Source organism: Mastigoproctus giganteus, chromosome 8, assembly GCF_048544385.1.
Source record: "Mastigoproctus giganteus isolate SK-2022 chromosome 8, ASM4854438v1, whole genome shotgun sequence".
NCBI lineage: Eukaryota > Metazoa > Arthropoda > Arachnida > Uropygi > Thelyphonidae > Mastigoproctus > Mastigoproctus giganteus.
The window spans coordinates 215,106,420-215,121,736 of record NC_143582.1 but is presented as its reverse complement, the minus strand read 5'-3'; the positions used below and the strand labels follow the sequence as shown (position 1 = coordinate 215,121,736).

Genomic DNA, 15,317 nt, shown 5'->3' with positions numbered 1-15,317 from the left:
CTTTCAAAACAGTCCGAACACGTGCCGCCAACATCCATTTACTGTCCAACTTCAAACTCACAGAACTAACTTTTCATCTTCCTCATTTATTCATTCAACTGCCGTTTTCTGGAACAACCTTCCTTCATACATATTTCCTGAAAATCACAGTCTACAGAAGTTCAAGTCCAATATCAACAAATATCTTCTTTCGTCTTCAACAACCTCCGACCCAAGCACGATACTAAGTACTATAGGTCTAATACCTGTCGTGTTTAGGGTTTTCAAAAAAAAACAAAAAAAAAATGGGTACAGAGGCACGCTTTCTGCTGTGAAAACTATCACTGCATTATCTATGCACTTTAAATCCTGCTGAAAGCAAAACCAGATGAAAGGACAAAACAGTCACCATATCTCACTTCTATAGAAGATACAAAAACACAGTCACAGTGCTCTACAGCATTTAAGAAAATGTTTTTAATTCTCGTAGTTCGCGATAGGTGGCGCAGTATGAATAAAGAAACGCTCAAACAGAAACAGGGAGAAAACACTTCGCAAACATTTTCATTTTAAATTATGGTGTGTTATAGATTACTATTTAGACTATCTTTACATAATTAAGGGTATTTTTAGAAATGACCTGAAATTATTTTAAATTACTAAAGCGCATTATATCAATTTATATATGCGATCTTTTATATTTATTATTTTATAACTTTTTTTTAATGGTTTTGTAAATACTTTTTGTACGTAAAACGTTTTCTGACCAAGAAGGGAAAACTCGCTTATTATGTGGGATGGGGCGGCTGCTAATTGTGTCCGAAAAATACAGTAAAACCCGGATAAGAAATTCTCGCATAAGCAGTTTTCCTTGTACGAGGTTTGGTTTCTCAAGTCCCAGTTTCACTCTACATATTGTAATGTTATTAGTTTCCCAAATCCCGGGTAAAAAGTTTTCCCGCATAAAGAGTTCGTGATAAAGAAAACACAATGTATTATTATAATGACATTTTTGAAATATAAAAATTCTTTATTTTTAATATTCAAAAAATTAAACGAATCAGTGCCAAGCATCATTTTAGTTCGTAGTAAATCAGGGGGTCACATCTGGTAAGTATGGGCTTTTCACAACCTGGGTCCTAAGCTGGATATCATCATTCTTCTCTTTCTTGGTGAGTCTCTTCTACTTCTGACTCTCTCTCTCTCTTGGGGTAATTCAGAATTGTTTTTGGCGGGAACAGAATAAGCCTCAGGCTTCCTTGCACCATATAGCTGATAATAATAATAATAAAGTATGTGAAATGGCATCGTTTTTTGATATTCATGTATCTCATACTGTGAATGCCTTCACAACGAGTTGCTCTGATATTGCACTACCACCAATAAGCAACGCTTCGCCAATTGAGAAGACTAATGTTACTTATACTCGGCTGAAACCACCAACCAGAGTTTGTGGGGGGATGGCATCCGCCGAGTATATATATGCGAAGTGTTGCCTATTCGGGAATCCATTGTCGGAACGTTGCTTATTGGATGTAGTGCAATATCAGGGGAACTCGTTGTGTAGGCATTCACAATACGAGATATGAAAAAGGTTGTTTATGCATGGGTATGAGATATTAGATGAGGTGAGATGTAAGATGGTATGAGATATTAGATGAGGTGAGATGTAAGATGGTATGAGATATTAGATGAGGTGAGATGTAAGATGGTATGAGATATTAGATGAGGTGAGATGTAAGATGGTATGAGATGAATATTTTTGCCTATGAGATATAACAGAAACGATGCCATTTTACCTAGTTCGGTGGTTTACTACCTACTAAAATGATGCTTGGCATTAGTTTGTTCGATTAGTGAATTTTCGGTAGTCTGGGGATTTCAGCGCTATAACCTTTTTTAGTATAAACATTTTGATATAATGGAAGTGACATATTACAGTTGTTTTAATGAAAATTCATAATTGGATAGGTAGACCACGTTAAGCGTTAAGTTTTGATGTTTGTGAACAATTCTGAATTACTTATTGGATTGTTGCTCTGTCTTATTGTAATTGTGACCTTTTAATGTATGTTGAAACTCCAAAGGAGCTCATTCTTCCAACTTGGTAATGACTTTAATGAACAGAATGTTAAACAATTATAAATCCTCTTTTTAAAAATGTTCCCCTAGGCAGAGTGAAATATTTATAAATTCTGAAATGGCACTTAAAAATTATCTTTAACTTATGTCTATCTTTTCATTTCTATTTGTGTAGTTAATATTTCATACCCTTAGATCATTTTCCCTTCTAAGAAGTTTTCTCGCGTAAGGAGTTCTAAACGTCCAGTCCCTTGGAAAACTTCTTATCCAGGTTCTACTGTATATGAAAATAAAATAATATGAAAGTAAAAAAAAGTAAATTCCATTTAAACAACATAAAACCATGATAAGGTTAACAATACAATAAGAAAAATAAGGTAAAGTAAAGGTGATGGAACCAGATATATACATAGACACACACATAGCGATGGGAATAATCGAAAATCATAATGAATTATGACATTTTCATAATCGGTTATATGCAAATTAGGTGATATGAAATGGACAAGATATCATTGTGGAACGAATCGATCTGAGGTTATTAATACAAAAGGAAAAATCCTGTTACCGTTCGGCTATACCTCTTCTTTGAACGATTTTCGTTTTAATATATGCATATATCGTCGTTTGTAATTGACGAGTTTGCATGTAATCGATTATTAATCGTTCGATTATATCCATAACTATACATTCAACTTCCGTTTGATGGAAGAACCTCCCTTTATACGTAATCCCCAAAGATTATAATCTACAGAAATTCAAGGTCAACAAGTATCTTCTCAATCTTCAACAGCGCGCGGTATTAAGTACCATAGGTTCTATTACCTTTCGTGTTTGGGGTTATCAGAAAAAAATTAAAGAAGTGATTTTTTTAAATTTAAATAATATATAGTAATATAGTATTAAATAGTAATAAAATATATAGTAATATAGTATTAAATAGTAATAAAATATATAGTAATATACTTCAGTAAAATATATAGTAATTAACGCGATTAGTTAATATGAAATATAGAGATTATTTTCTTTGTTTGATTATTAATTAAATGAATTAATAATTTAATTTATTCAGAATAATACTTCTTTATTTGTCATATTCTTTATCGATTTTTTCCCCAGATTTGAAGGGTGAGAATGGTAGCCTTACCCTGAAGGATCATTTAGTGTGGGCTTAGTTTGGTGTCATGAGTTTTCATGTACTGGTTATTAGTAACCAGTACATGGTGTCATGTTTGGTGTCATGAGTTTTCATGTACTGGTTATTAGTAACCATGTACTGGTTATTAGTAACCAGTACACTTAACAAATAGGTACTAAAGGAAAGGCTACGCTTGTGCATATTTAAGAGACAAAAGCAATATTTTAAACAAATATAATTTATATAATATGGCTGTATCTTTAATGTTTATCTACAATTATTTAAAACAATACAAAAGTTAGAGAGTATATTATAAATTTTAGTAATTTTTAATAAACCAAACAGTATATTATATTTATTTTCTATTTCAACTGGATCAGATGATTTTGGTTACTTATCAGTAATCCAAAAAAATAATTTGTTCCAGACAGGAGAGGAAATCTCTCTGCTCACTCATTTTGAAAAGACTTTAATATTATTACGTCATACTCGGGAAGGAGTTATTATATGTTACTGCTCTGTGGTGGTCACTCCCTTACAGGGGTAGCCATTACTGCCTTTGTTTTTGCAGGCTCCAGTTATTTGTTTCAAAGTTTTCGTTATGGGTAGTTTGTTTGGCAGTTGTGCTATGGGTTAAGTTCAAAACAAGACGATATAGTTTGTTGAATTATTGTCCCTGCCATTCTAATTCTAATATGTGAATTTGATGGGTGAATTATTTTTATTTTTTTAGGTTTTTTTCGAAGGAGGGAAAAAAAGGTAGTAGCCTTACCCTGAGGGTTAGTTAGCGTGGCTTACACTTAAAGTTAAGTTTTAAAACCCTTAGTTTGGCGTAATGAGCTTCATGTTGTGTAAAGTATTCTGATGTCTAACTGCACCAGGGTTTCCCCCATCTCCGCGTTGCACACTCTGTGTAACACAGAACTCTGTGGAAGACATTTTTACAAAGGTGTAAGTGTACTGTTCTTTTGTGTAGCATAGTGTTACGCTGTTTCTCTGACCTTTTAGCAGTTGGCCCCCTCTCTATCCCGATCAGACAGGCCAAGCAACCAGTAGAGGGACTTATGTACTCTGGTAGGCCCTGCGACCTAATTTCCAAAGATTTCAGCAGCTAAAGCCTATGTAAAAAAAAAAAGGGTGGGGGTTGAGGTTAGGAGTTAAATTAAGCTGAATTGGTTTTAAGTTAGGTTGACAAATTAAATTTAGCTGTAGTTAAAGTTAAGATTTAGTTAGGCTAGAGCTTTGTCACTCACCAATGCAAACTTTATTTAGTATGGTAGCGTTCACAATAGGTGGTAAGTCAGAGTCGGGAAAAGACTGAAGACTGGAGGGAAAGATAGATATATGGGATCGATAGGGAAGGTGACTCCAGGACGTCAGTGTGAATGGTCCCACCAGAGTCCTCCATATATTCAACAGGAGAGTTCGTTGTTGGGACGTGGGTTGTTGGATTTTAGTTATAGACTATAGCAAATAGGTCTTTTTTCATTTGCATTAAATAAACGGCATTAAATAAAATAGAAAAAGGGGGAGGCAGTGGAGGAGAGGAGACAGAAGCCCATCTCTTCCCTTCCTAGTGGTGGGGATTTAAAATGTACCCGGTAAAGATCGCCAATGGCGCAGTCCAATCAGGTAAGGAGTGCATTTTAGGTATTGTCTCCATTTTGATAGCTCGATTTCCAGTTCGGGGTATTGTTGGGTGTTCCATTCATGGGGTATAACTCCGTCCAGTAGAGTTCAGTTCTTTATACCTATGGAATTTGCGTCCTCCCTATATTCAACAGGAGAGTTCCTTCTTCGGACGTGGGTTGTTGGATTTTAGTTATACACTATAGCAAATAGGCCTTTGTTACATGCCTCTTCATTAAATAAACGGAAAAACAGAATTTTTCTCAGCCAGACAACAGTATATAAATATATCTTTATGGCAATCAGCAAAAAGTTTTACATGGATGTCTGATGCAACAGCAACAATGTTAGGGGTTTAAAATAAAAAGGAACCAAAACAAAAAAAAAAAAAAAAAATTTACAACGGGAAATGAGAAAATAGTTTTTTTTTTTGTTTTTTTTCCACAATGCCCACAGATCGATCAAAAAAAAAACAATGACAATCACTCAGCTGAAGAAGAAAGTTGCTACCTGATGATGCATCTTCTGTAGGATTTGTCCTCAATGAATTTCTTGTAGTCAACATTCATCTCCTGTACGTTTTGGAGCAACTCCATGGGCAGGAATCTGTCGCCTTTCCTGAGCCTCCACGCCACAAACTGTAGAGAAGGCGGGCTCTTAAGGGTTTCAGAGAGATTCTCCAATTACTTATCTGCCAAAAACTTGACGTATTAAATTCTCTCGCTATCATTTTACTTGAGACGAGTAAGCGGAGGGTGAAGATCCATTCTGAGACTTTTCTGTAGTTTAGAAGTTTGGTCATTTCTGAAGTGTGTGTGAGGGGTGAAAGTTAGTGCTTGAAGAGGACCCAGCGAAGAAGCCAGTACTCATCAGATGAGATGGCGTTTAGCGTGGTTCTCTTTGCCATCGCCCAGATTTCAGATCCTCAGGTGAGACTGACTGAAGAAAAGAAATCGGTAACTATAATTAATCGTGTACTCAGACTCTATGACGTAAAGGTGGTGTTGTTTGGCAAGTCATCTGGATCGGCAGACCATGTTGTGAATATCTGTAGTAGGCATTAACTTAAAATGCTGACTGTTAAAGTACTATGAAGTTATACGTTTTAACAAAATTTTTAAAATGTTCAGAATTATAAATTAACCAGTCCTATTTTATTTTACTGATATTATATTTTTTAATCTTTAAATTCCGTTGCAAAAATATATATTTATAAATTAATTTTACTTATATTTGCAACCTGATTTAAATTGCTGCAATGGTGTTAATAAACAAACTAGCTAATTCACTAACATTAAAGTAACGTTTTCGGAACCTCGCTGTAATCCATCCTCAGACCAAAACTACTCAATACGTATGAACAAACTTTGACTTCCCAACGAGTTGCCATGATATTGCAATACTTTTAAAACAAATTTGGCCGCCAAAAATATTAATTTTACTAGTTTCAAACAGATTTTGAATCGCATTCTACTGCGTTAGTTTCCCCCATAATTCTATATTATCAATCTGGAAAATACTTAAAAGATGAGATTACTATGACAACCTGTTTCAGTATCAATGATCCTCAGGCCTCAGTCTCAATGATCCTTAATACCAGTGTATTAAGTGGCATTACACAAAATTCAAAAGAATATCTCCAATAATTCTCTCAAAAATATACTTCAATATCTGCAGGTTAACGGACGACCATTCTTAACAGCACTCACGTTTTCATTTCGAATTCTCCGATTTAGCCAACATTTCTTTTTGTGTGTGTTTGTGCTCTACTGTACTGTATGCTAACTATTTTATATTTCACGTAGCTAATATATTCTGTAAGAAAATAAAAGATAGACGAAATGAATATTTTTCTGATTTTATGTACTTTTACCTGCCCCATATTTTAACAGCCTGGTCAATGGAATGATATTACCATTGGCAAAGAACAAAATTTGCCTCCACAATGAATTGCACTACATACAAATAAAGGGCATTAGCAGTAGCATTCCAAATAGGAGCTACAGCCTCACTAAAGATCAAAATAATCTAGATTTTTTTTTTTATTGGTACACATTTTTTAAAGTTTAATGATTGTCTGAAAACTGCTTTGGCAATTCGCTCTAACTTCTTTACCGCCCCCCCCCCCATCCTTTAGAAAGGTTATTGGGCATTGCCTAGAGACGTTAATCTATAATTCAATAAAGAGATAACCCCCATTTCAGGACTTAATAGTTCCTCTCAAGAAGCATGTGATTTATTTTAAATTAAAAATATATATATTTTATGCCTTTTAAATAAAAGACATATTTAAAACTTTTTTTTTTTTTTGCCTCGCCTTTTGCCATTGTTATATGGGGTCAGCGTTCTTATTGTTTTGGCATGCAATTTTTACGGCCAGATGCCCTTTCTGACGCCAACCCCCACCATTTATCTCGGTTGGGGATATGAGGTGGTCATTCCCTGACCTCCCGCATCCTCCGTATTTGGTGGTCACGGGCTCGAACACCGGTCTAATCAAGAATCATGTGCTACGCACTACTGCTCCTGCCCACCAAGCTACGGAGGCGCCAAAAGGCATAAAAGGCAATGAACGCGTTAAAAGAAGTGCAACAACCGGGCAACTCGCTGTAAAGGCAAAGTTTGTTCTGCAGTAAGGCCTTTGCATTAACTAGACAGATTAAATTCTGCTGGCTACAGAAACATGTGAAAAAATAAGCTGCACCTGCGAACTTCTTAAAACTTGAAAGACTTGATACTTTTAATAATGTAAATGAAGTTATTAAATTAACATAATTAAGACGAAGTGTGCTGCGCAGTTAAAGACACGCCCTGCCAAGTAGGATGCCTGAAGCAGTAGTGCCGGGGAGGAATCATATCCTAACCAACCAGATTCTGTCATGGGATTCTTTATGGCCATTATGTTCTAAAACGGAGGTTCTATAACAAACTTGCCAGCAACCACCAACATAGTTATGGAAGCATTTCAAGATAGGGCTGAGTTGGCAGTAGACTACGTGTCCAATCCGCATCTGACTGCATTGATTCAAGTGTGCGAACATACCAGATTAAAGGCGATGTTCTTGCATTCTTAAAGCCGCTTCTAACAACAAAGGTTATTCATTGATCTGGAATAAAAAATCCTTCACACGGATAGTTAAGGTTGGTTGACAGGATCCCCGATAAAACCACAGGGTGAGGTTCTATAGGGATCCTGTTTACTGCAAGTCATGCAATCTTATGCTAACGAACAGATATCATCAACCAGTCTGAAGCTCCATTATCTGATCCACGAGACCGACTGCCCAAATACCGCATCTGCTGCCATCACTTCTTGAAGACATTTATGACGAGAATCTGAAAACAGTTTCTCTCGCAGTTTTCACTCTGAAAATAAATCCAACAAAATCTGCATTAATGGTATTTTGTCTAAAATCACATCCAACGAAGCCAAACCTAGAAATCCATTGATCTACCATCCTACCAGTCACCAACACCTGCAAAGGGTTCTGTAGATCCAGATGGCTTGCCAGGCAACACCTTTTACATGTCACCATTCAGTCACCGAACAAAACATAACCTTTCTCCACTCACACACACTTCACAAACAATTGAAGTACTAAACTTTAGAAAAGTTCCAGAAGGAATCTTTGCCTTTAGTTACGCCCAATTTTTGGCAACTGTGCCAATGGAAAATCCTCCGCACTTTAGAGTACTCCTCTGTATTCTACAGTCTGTGGCACTGAGGCTCAGAAAAGTCGACGGATTCCTGCCAATGGAAATGCTCGTCAGTAGAGAAGACTGGTGCTGATTTCAAGATGTTCATTGATCACAAAGCATATATCGGAAGCGTATAAAAAGTGAACAATTCTCTTCATAAATGTTTTCAAGAAGTGTGGTCGCCATACCAAAGTGATACAAAACAGTGATACTGAGCAATCCAATTGATGCCAAGAAAACATGTACTTTCTGCAAAGTGGATGCATTCTGTTCAAAATGAACGTAAATATGTGGATTTGTGAAATGTGAAAGCTGCACAGAATTTAAAATGTTGGACTTTTTCGAAATGGAATGAAAAGCAGCAGGACTATCCCTCTAAAAAGGGGACAATTATAGGTAAGAGACTAAACGTCCCCAGAATGTGTCCCCGAAAAGGCCACTCACAAGAAGTGCAAATTATCACGAAAGACTGCCTTTACAACGAATGATCATTGTATTGCAATACTAGAACATTTCAGAAACTAGGGGGTACTACGAGTGGCAGAGTACTGTTTTAGAGATGGAGTCACATTGCAAAAAAGTTAATCACAAATTTTACCCGTTAAAAGAAAAGAGCAGCCCTTCCAACTCCATGTAATTTAATAATCGCTTTTTTTTATGATCTTTAATTAGTAACGAAATAAATTAATAATTATTATTATTTAATTACGTCTCTGTAAATACAGAATTCATATACAATATGTTTATTTTCCACATATGAATTGTTCCACATGTTCAAGCCATTTTATTCCTGGTTTTGAATAGGAACAAATGATAACTTTGCTATGGCTGCCATGTTTATAGTTTATTTCTTATTTAGTACCCTATTACAAAATGAAAGTTTTACAGGTACAGAAAATCTGCCAACTAATTTTTAAACACAGATTTCTAAAATAAATTCTTTCTTCCAGTTTTTCTATCAGCACACATTATTAACAGACATTATTAACAACGTCTTCCTAGCTCCTATTGCGAGTAAGATAGTGCTAGAATAGGTACGTGGAAAGAATAAAATAACTGCAAAACCAAACTAATAGAAACGCTTTAAAAACTAACAAAAAAAAAGAGAAAGATCTGTCATATTTTAATATATGTGATGTAATATAATGAAGCCTTCGGATGATGAGAACCCAGGAACTACACCAGGAGCTGGTCCTGAGTGAGTTATACCAAAATACACTGCCCACTCAAAATATTATGACTACCCCCGTCTTTTAACGATAGGCTGTTTCTCTTCACCTGGTGTCGCAGTGAGAACCGAGAAATGTGATTGTACACGTTCGTGGCATGCGGTCCATATGAAATACTTGATCGGCATGGACACGGGACGTGATCTGACGGAATTCGAAAAAGGGGCGATTGTTGGGTACCGGTCGAAGGGTGGCAGTACAGTATTACGGAAACTGCGAATCATGTGCGCGGTTCGTGGAGTGCTGTAGTTAGGGTGTTCCCAGAGGGGACAGATAGTGGAATAGCTGCCACCGGACCAATACACATTACATCAGTGTTTTCCAACCTGTGTGCCGCGGTACATTAGTGAGCTGCGAGTATGCTTCAAGTGTATCGCAGAAAAGTCAAATTAAAAATAATAATAATAAATCCAAGTTTTATAATAAAAATTAATTCAAACAAAAAATTCGTTTATTTGCGCTAGGCACGCAATCAGATGCATATCACGTACACCTTGTGAGGCTTTTGCGTGAAAAATATCAAAGACGAACGCCGAGGAAAACTTAGCAATGGAGTATCATTCCACCAGGACAACGAGCCTGCCCACAGTCTGTCACTGCAGTTAATTCCTTCCTGAGGAATTTTCCACAATAGTGACTAAAAGGTAGTACAGTATTATGAGAAATATGATGAGGCAGAAGACCAAAGTAATATTTGTGGAAAATTATGTACTCCTTAGAACAACACAGTGCAAAAACATTAGGATACATACGATACGATCATGATGTCTCCTATAACTCCATCAAATAAATATGTACAAATCATTAAATATCATTTGCCATTGTTACACTGCATGTGTGCAGGTTTGAAAGCACCAGCAGACTTTTGATTATTTCCTAATTTGAAAAAAATACCTGGCTGGCATAAATTCTCCCACCGACAATGACGTCATTGCCCAAAGAATACATTCTAAGAGAAAACTTTCTTCGCAGGTGGTATCAAAGCATTGCAGCATCGATGGCGAAAGTGTATTGACTCCAAAGAGAGCATGCTACTTTGAAAAGTAGCACTTTTGAAGATTCCCCATATAAAATATTTATACTCAGGCCACGAACTTTCGAAATGCCTCTCGTAGCAACAAGGATAATTGTCTGTACAGACAATTTACAGATTTACAGACTTAACACATGGTAGCCATATTCGCATTTTCCTTTTGGAACTGGAACACCACGATCAGAATAGTCAACGTACAAAAACTCACCAAAAAGAACCGATTTCATCCAACGCCTGTTAAACTTCAGATGGCCTTGGAATAATGTGCGAGATTCTGTAATACAATCTGTTTTCCCATGACAATGAAATTATATGTGCAAAGAGTATATAAGCAGAAATTACAATTGCACAATATCATACACTCCAATTCGTTGAATTAGGCGGAACATTTTGAAAGGCACTTGGTTGAGCTTCCAGAAATTGTGATATGATTCCTCTTCCAAAGATACCGAGAAAATACCACCAATCCAGCAGCTATTTGAATTTCCCCAAGCTGTCTGACAACCTATCAATCACTTCCCTTATTCGTATTTCAAGAAATTTCAAAAATGCAGACCACTGCTCAGTATTATGAAAGACATCCTTCGACATACGCAACGTCACCGTTTCTATGGGTGTTTCGGAGGAAGGGGAATTCCTCCACCCCAAAACTCCTTTAGAAACGACATTTTGGGGCAAAAAAAAAAAAAAACTCCCATTTGTTTTCTACATTACGACTGTGAAAACTTGTTATTATTATTAAAGTTATTTCTCGGCAAACAATAATTGTACGAATAAACAATATTAGCGTATTTAATCTCCGGGGTCAAAAAAAAAAAAAAAAAAAAAGGAGAAATAGTATTTTTTTTCTATTTAAAAAAAAAAAAATTAAAAAGAAAATAGTATTTTTTTCTATTTAAAAAAAAAAAATTGCCTTTTTTCTTTCAATAATCTCAACTGATTAATAATAAACTCTTGTGGATACAATCTTGCTAACTACATCTTAATTGCTACTACAGAAAACCACTCAGAACGAGTTTCCTCCCTCCACCCCCATAAAAATAGGAGTGGAACGGTCATCCACAGCAAGGTTCCCCACCAAAAGTGGGGAACCAAGCCCAGGTCACGCTCAGGAGGAAACCCCACCACTCGTCATCGTGGTTGAGTTTGCTACGAGTTTCGGGGTCCGAACTCGCTAATCATACTACAGAAATGATCCTGTGAAGTATGATCTTGGGGAAACGTCTGTGGTTAAACATAATTTACTGCCCGTATGATGACTTCATTATGGTGTTTGAGTGTCTTCCAAGACTTTTCTAAACTTTGTTAAAAATTTAAATGAACATTTAGATTTAATAAAGTAGTGTATCGATTTAAAATAATAATCTTAAAATAATTTAAAATAATAACACATTATAAGTTGTGAATTTAATGTGAAAAAAAAACATTGGACCAGATCTATCAAACTAAACAAATGAATTAAAATTCAAACCTATATCATGGAAAATCTTAATTCAGACTTTGAGCAGAACTGTTTTGATGAGAATATGAGAGCCTATGAGATCTAGATTTTTTTCAAGAAAACTGAATTATGTAATAAACGAAAAAAAAAACCAGGTGCCTTTTCTTTTCTTTTTTTTAATAACTAAAACCAGTATTTTAGATGAACCTTATCTCCAACCAAACTGCACAAAGAGGTGGCTCTCTCCACCTTTTCAGAAACTTATCAGACCCTAAACGCCAATTTTCCAACTGTAAAAACCTTTGCATGGAAGCAGACGGTTTGTTTTGAGTCCCAAACCTTTTCCTTTTTCGAAGCTGCCACACTTGATATTTAGCCTCTGTAATTAAAAATATCGTGAACATTCTTTTCTTGCCCAAGGGATGATCGAATTGCAAGTAAATTATACCTCCTCTTATTCTTATCCTCAAAAACCTACAAATTCTCTTCCAAACTTCCTGCGCGAATCGACAGTAATAAAATAAATGGTACACTGTTTCAATTTCGATACAAGATTCGCATAATCTGTTACCTGTCTGACTAAATGCATACGTGATATCGTTCACTGGTATATTTCCGTAACCAACCCTCCATGAAAAGTCAATACGCGATGGGTAGTTTCCGCCAATTTTTGATTTTTAAAAAACAACTGCGCTTTATGGTTTACTAAATTTGGCTTTTCTGGATTTTCTAAGTTAAACAGTGTAGAGTCGTTTTAAACTACCCTTAAAGGGATCTGTATCTTTCTCCCTTAACTGCGTGCACATATTACGAATTTTTTTGTAATATATAGGAATTGTCTCTGCTTTTGGCTCTATATAATTGCCGCCTTTAATTAAGGCTGTATTATCAAAAGTCTTGTGCTACTAAGTGTATATACATTTCTCGAGACTGTAAACAACTGAGGTTCTATGCTCGTATCCTTAATTCTAGAGAAAAGGTAGTCGTGGTCGATTCTATCAAACCCTTTTCTAGGTCAATTGCCATGTGGAGTGCGACTAAAATGCCTTAAAACTGAAATTGAGGATTTGGAGAGGCAAAAGGTTGCCCTTGCAATTTTGCTCAAATGGACGGCGATAGTTGAGTTGAAAAATCAAGGCCAAATTGTGTTCTATGGGTGGAGTAGCTTACCGGACACGTATATAAATTTGAAAATATTTGCGTTTGGACTTCTCTCAGTTTATGGTTCGGCGTATTTCTGCGGCAAATTTTCGAATATGAACTATATTAAAAATAAATCAAGAAACCGTCTGAACAATGCGAGTCTCTCAGCATGTTTAAAAATGAAAATTATAACATAATCGCCTGATGTTGAGAGACTTGCTCAAGAAGTACCTAATTGGATGTTTGTTACGTTTTTTAGTATTAATAAATAATATTTCAAAAATATCTATTTTTTTAATAAAACACTTTCCAGGCGCCTCCGTAGCCAGGTGGGAAGGAGCAGCAGTGCATAGCACATGCTTCTTGATTAGTCCGGGGTTCGAGCCCGTCACCACCAAATATGGAGGATGCGGAAAGGTCAGGGAATGACCACCGCATATCCCGGAGCAATATGGCCTTAGTTGCTAATGCTCCTAAAAACCAAATAACAAACAAACAAAACACTTTCCCATTCTATTCCATTTCTTAAAAAACTCTCCTCTCCCAGCTTGAGTGAGGTGCAGCTCTTTGGATTCTTTTTTTTTTTTTTTTTTTTATTAAATTAGATCAAAACTGGCTCTTCACTAAAAAAAGGTTACCGACCACTGTTCTAATATATCCTTTAATAGCCAAAGGTTATATTCTATGGACCTTCCCGGTATACCGTAGCACTGTGTACTTCTAACTACCTGGGTTACGTTGCGTTTTAACTTAATTATCAAAATCTTTGCAAATATTTTGTAGTCACAATAAGCCAATTGGTTTCCAGTTACCAATTAATAATGCAATCTTGTTATTATTATTAAAGTTGTTTCTCGGCAAACAAGATTTGTACGAATGAGTAATATTAGTTGCATTCATTTTGAGTATTTAATCTCGGGGATAAAAAAAAATGCCCTTTTATCTCAAAATGAATGGTTACTCATGAATACTGTAATAACATAACACATGGTTACAATCTTGCTAACTACATCTTAATTACTACTACAGAAAACCACTCAGAACGAGTTTCCTCCCTCCACCCCCATAAAAATAGGAGTGGAACGGTCATCCACAGCAAGGTTCCCCACCAAAAGTGGGGAACCAAGCCCACGTCACGCTCAGGAGGAAACCCCACCACTCGTCATCGTGGTTGAGTTTGCTGCGAGTTTCGGGATCCGAACTCGCTAATCACACTACAGAAATGATCCTGTGAAGTATGATCTTGGGAAAAACGTCTGTCGTTAAAGTTAATTTACTGCCCATATGATGACTTCATTATGGTGTTTCAGTGTCTTCCAAGGCTTTTCTAAACTTTGTTAAAAATTTAAATGACAATTTAGATTTAATAAAGTAGTGTATCGATTTAAAATAATCTCAATACATTTTATATGTTGACATAATTTTAAATTTAAATAGTACAATTCAAATTTTGCCTTAACAATATTATGCTGTAATAAATTTAAAAAAATAAATCTTTCTACTTATTTCCGGCAATAAAGATTTATTATTTTTTAAATTTTATTACAGCATATTTACAGTGGCAGTGAGTCTTCTCTCAGATATTGAGCAATGTAGTCACAATTTTTAAAGATTGCGCAAGGGCTGCAATAATTCTGATAAAGGGAAAAACAATTGTTTTATGTTAATCCCCTGGTTGTGGAGGGGCTTTGCCAACTTCGGCAAAAGATTTCTCATCTTTTAAATAAATAACCTTTTGCGGATGCCAAAATAGTTTAAAAGTCCAATAAGGAGAGCGCATTGAAAAGACAAGGCATACAGTATAAATTCATTTTGTTGTCAACATAATGTCAAGTGCATTAAGTTATACGCAAAATCAAAATCTAAAAGATTCGAAATCACTTCTGACTATTAAAAGTATATAAAATTAAGAGGGTTATCTTGCTCTTGTATATGTTTCTGTGG

The 15,317-nt window shown here is 35.8% G+C and overlaps 2 non-coding genes across 2 annotated transcripts; both read right to left on the bottom strand.

Moving 5' to 3' along the window:
• Positions 1-11,790: 11,790 nt before the first annotated feature.
• LOC150082268 (small nucleolar RNA U3) lies at positions 11,791-12,003 on the bottom strand. Its single transcript, XR_016547336.1, has one exon. It is a non-coding gene; the product is annotated as a small nucleolar RNA U3 (small nucleolar RNA).
• Positions 12,004-14,405: 2,402 nt separating this feature from the next.
• Positions 14,406-14,618, bottom strand: LOC150082267 (small nucleolar RNA U3). The gene has a single exon (XR_016547335.1). It is a non-coding gene; the product is annotated as a small nucleolar RNA U3 (small nucleolar RNA).
• Between the last annotated feature and the right edge of the window lie 699 nt (positions 14,619-15,317).